Here is a 5,302-nt window from a genome sequence, read left to right on the forward strand (position 1 = left end):
CCAAACGCTACCAGTCGTATTTCTGCGTCTCGCGTTTCGGAAATTGTATAGTTTGTGTTTCTGATATTTTAATTATTAATTACACGACGTTGACTTCTTCCGTCCGCGATTTGTCAGTTTGCCAACCTTGCCCCGGCGAACTTGCATCATACCTCTCCTTTCGTGTCTGTCAGCTTTTATCGAATTTAAACAGCAGCCACTCCCGATTCGACCCGGAGGTTAAACACGACGCTTGCTTCCGCTCTCAAGACTCCTTTTCGCTGTAACAAACACGCGCCGACGTTAACTTTCCGAGAGACGAGAAGGAGATCGTTTCGCGCAACGATGGTGTTTTCTACGAGCGATGGCTGTTACGATGGAATGTGCAAAGGAATGGTAAATGGGATTACAGTGGCAACTGAAGCCAGAGTACTTTATTTGGTGCAAATACAGTCTTCTGGTAAGTGTTTCCTACTATCTGTCGCTTGCTGAAAACAATTTGCTGCCAACTCGAGGGTGTCAAATATCTTAATTTCTTTTTAACAAACATTTTATTTTACTATGGTGACAGTTCTTACTATTATGGATTATTTAAAATGATTTTTATTAATTTATATAATGATTATTTAATAGGGTTAAACATTTAGATTTATTAATACTAATGTGTATGCAAGTAGAAAATATAATTTTTAAAAAATATTATATATACACAGAAAAAAAAAGTAATATAGTTAATAACATGTGTGATTGCGGGCTGCCAACTACATAAAATATTCAATACAATAATATTTGCTATTAATGCAAGTACAATGTTGATACTGCAATAGCATATATTATTGTATTGAGTATATCTTATTGATCTTATTGCATAAATCTTATTTGTATCTGAATTGAGTAAATCTTATTGAATACATAACATTTTTGTTTCAGTGTAGCATATAATAATTTAATAATATATAATAAATCAATTCTAAATTTGTGAACAAAATGTTTATGTACAAGTTTCAATTATGAGTTTATATAATTAAATGTACATTAATATCATGATTTAGTAATTTAATATTTTTTAAGTATTAAATTAAGTCAAAATTAAATTAAGTTAATGCTAATTAATGGTTTATAAAGTTTATATACTTACGTTAAGAGTTGTGAACAAAAAATTAAAAGAGTCGGGAGACAAGCTCTTTTTTAACGTATTACGTCAAGTACACCATACACCTAGGCTCTTACTTAAAAGTAAACTTAAAACGCACAAAGAAATTCTTAACGTAAGAAACTGAAGAAAGAGGATTAATTTAAACTGATGGTTAACAGCTACAATTGATTCACACAGAAAGATTTTAATAATTGATTTGAACGTGTTAATAATGTTGTATAAAAATCTCTTTAAAACTGTTGTTGATAATTAGTGTAATTTTTGTTTTCAAAAAGAAAGGTTGAGATATTTAATCCTAAATGTGATTAACATCAATATGCACAGATCTTTTTGTAGAAAGTCGTCTGTCTGTCTCTTTAAACGGCAATTACTGCGATAGAAAAACATCTCTTTGAAAGTACGAGACGTCAACATGATGGCTCTTCCCTCCGTGAAATTGCATAAAACTATGCTTTTGATGATTTAACGTAATTAAAGTCTTTGCAGACTTTTCCACTTGTAATTATAACATGTATTTAAGAGAGAGAGAGAGAGAGAGAGAGAGAGAGAGAGAGAGAGAATGAATGAATTTATACAATGTAAATTACGAGTCTTCCAAAAAACTCACGTATCAGGGAAATGTCTCTATTAGCAATGTTAAAATAAGCTTTATATTTTTTATAAATTATTTAGTAATTTGGTGTTAATATCGAAACATGTAACACACGAAGTTGATATTATTCTCTATATCAATAATATTCATAATTTTACTGGGTCTTTTTAAGAGCTTTCGAAACGTTATTATGATTTATTCGAGATATCATTTTGATTAAATAAACTGTCAAAGGGAGGTACTTTCAAAGCATTGCAAAATTATCAACTAACTTTTATACTTTATTAAAAGTTTTTATATTTATATATGTAATTAATAAAGAAATGCTTAATTAACGCATGCGCGTCATTTTCGGGATTGTAATTAAGGAAAACCTTTTTTTATTTGATGTATCTTTGTCTCAAAAAAGATTAAAATAAACAATTTAAACTTTGTGGACATTAATCTCTTGTAAAGCTATAAATCCATATATTTAAGGTAACATTTTTTTCTACTTGCCGAAGAAAGCTTTTAAACGCTTAATGTCTATTATGATTAGTAACATACCATAAATTCGCTTGTTTGTCATGTCGTGGTCAATATATGGTGTTATAATACTAGTAAATGTAATAAATTCTTAGATGACGTCGCGAAATTAATCATCCGCTGTCCAAATTTCTAATAGCGTCTCAACTCAATACACAATAAACATCAAGGTTTACTTACCGAGAGAAACGTGCGATTGCTCGATATGTAGTAAGGTTGCTTCGAAAGGGAAGTCAACAAGCAGTTTAGATCTTACTAAATAGCTCAATCAGAAACTTTAATTTACGTGCAAGAAGTTGTCTCTGCTTTCGAAAGCGTCAATCATTGCGTATTACACAAACATGTATTTGTTAATGTAATTTATTGTGTTTACAAATTTTTATCCTGATTTATATCTTAAAAGAAATTTATTAAAATTGATATCGTATGCGTCAAAATCTTCAAAATATACAATAATTATAATATATACTTTTTAATTATTTAAAACATAATTAATACTTAATCGTTAAATTATGAAGAAAAAAAAATCGGTGAAAAAAACAAAAAAGTACATGTTCAAAGAGTTAGCCGTAACGAGATTACACGACATTATTAACGCTTTAGATACTTTGAAACGAGGTGAGAGGCAATCTGTCCAGAAATTAATTGAAATTGATATCCTAATTGATATATCGGTATCCTAATTAATATTAAATAAAATAATAAGTTGATACGTATTATTTAAATAAATTGATTTTTTTATAAAATAATAAAATGATAAATTGCTTAGCAGAGTTGCCAAAGAAAGTCAGCCAATGATTGACAATAGCTTTATCAGAGAAATCATCATCACCTATATACATATTTTTCCAATTTTATGTTTTATTGTAATAAATCTAGTTTCATCTAATGACGATATGCTAATTAACGCTGTCGCTCAAACATATTTCAAACGACTCACTATTTATGCTGGCTCCGATGAGAATTTTCATAATGGAAATTATTATCTAACGAGTGAGTTGCCACGACAAGATGTAGGTGAAGGTTTATATTATGCGAGCCTTTCGTTCATTCACCCGCAGCCATGTTGGAGCGGCGGCGCTTACATTACCGCAAATACGAATTCCTTCATTAGTAATCCAGGTCGTCGCGTACTGCTCGCGAATTCGTTAGACAAACGATAAACATTGATTTGATGAATAGCAAATGTATAGTCGAAGAAGAGACAAGATGATAATAACACCGTGTAACAATTATAATTTTGGAAGATCGTCGAAGTTCTTAGATATCTCTATTCGTTCATCTTAAATAAGGTAAATGTCTCGATAACTGAATATGTAACAATACGGAGCTAAGATTATTGAACTTTTATCAGAATATAAAGTGATTTAATTATGTAATTAATTGAAATACATATATATAAAACACATAAATATATAAGTATATAAATATGTAAACATATATATAGATATATAATGTTATTATTAACATACAAAAATAGGAAAAATTTTTAAGTTATTCCGAAATAAAACTTGTGTATAAAGCAACTGAATGATCCGATAATTAAAAATGCTTGTTTTTAATGAGACTTAAATGGTTGTTCTTACATTGTGTGTAAAATGTATTATTCATGAAATGAATCCAAAAATGTTCTCTTTTAACAGATACATAATATTTCTTAAAAATTTTAAGAACGTTGTTAAAATATAAACACTAATCTACATCTGTAACTAATTAATTTTTTAAATGTTAATTTTTGTAATATTTAAAGTAATCAACCTATAAATATTTTTATTACATATTACAATTAACTTTTAATATTACAAAAAACACATTTAAGATTAATAATAGTAAATTCTTGTGTTAGTGTCCGGATATAAGGACATATTCGTTTTCTGAGACATTTTGCCTTACACGCAATTTTCAAATATTGTTCCTGTGAAACGAGCATCTTCTCTCGACGAAATTTTTTTTTTTCGCTTCGGCCGCTTTCAATCCGCCGTTACACCATTTACACAGCATAAATGCATTTGAATGCGGGACTGAAGAGCCTGGAACTGGACACGGGACGTTAGGTATACGCTTGAAACGGTAATGCGGATCGAGGTAAAGCGAGGAGCGCGCGTTGCGCGCGCGCGCGTGTGCCGAAATTATCAAATTTGCATTCGATTTCCGACAGACCGCTACACCCTCGTCCCTCGATTGACAAACAAGAGCATCCTGGTGTCGCCGTCGCGTTTAATACAAGCGCCAGTGCGCGCCGTTTAAATTACAGGCCGCGCAAATGGATCGCCGGCGGTGGTTATACATGGAAGTGCGATGTCGCGTGTTTGGCCAGCTGTAGGTACGTCAAACTGGCAAAGCGACACGTGCTCGCGACACCTTGCTCGTGACGTTTGTTGCTTCTTAGTAAGCTTACGAAATAACGCTTGCGATTCGGTGCGAGACGCGCCGGGAACAGATGGCTTCGCCATGTATCCCGCCAATTGCATATATTGCACAGCTTGCAAATACTCGCCAAATTCGGTACTTTCCAAATTGACCCGTCGATGTTAATTAAAAGAGAGGATGAACAAAGCAAACATTTTTTTTATTCAATCCTGACCGAGGAAATATTTTTCACAATAAATGATTTTTATATCTATTTAGTTTTTCTGGTGGGAAAGATCTTGTAGATTCTTCTGAGCATCAACACTATCAAATTGCTTGTCAATTTAACTTATGTGAGTCTTTAAATATTACACATTTAAATAAATCTTAAAAAAAAAGTTATTCTCTCTTTTCCTAAAAATTAAGAAACTCGTAAAAATAAAATATTGCTCAAGACACATAAAAACTAATTACGACTCTGTAAATCATATTCACGAAATATTGAGCACTAAGATTGTGCTCTGACGTTTGTCGCTGGTCTTCTCTCGACTTTAATTGCAAACGTTTTTTTCTCCTCGGATAATATCGCTCGTAACACGAATTTTTATGCAAATTTCGATTGCGATGGCATTTACGCGTGCTTTTTCGCGGCAAATTGTTTATATACATGGTGAATATTAATGACGGGGCATCGCTAGATA

Source organism: Monomorium pharaonis, chromosome 10, assembly GCF_013373865.1.
Source record: "Monomorium pharaonis isolate MP-MQ-018 chromosome 10, ASM1337386v2, whole genome shotgun sequence".
NCBI classification, from domain to species: Eukaryota; Metazoa; Arthropoda; class Insecta; order Hymenoptera; family Formicidae; genus Monomorium; species Monomorium pharaonis.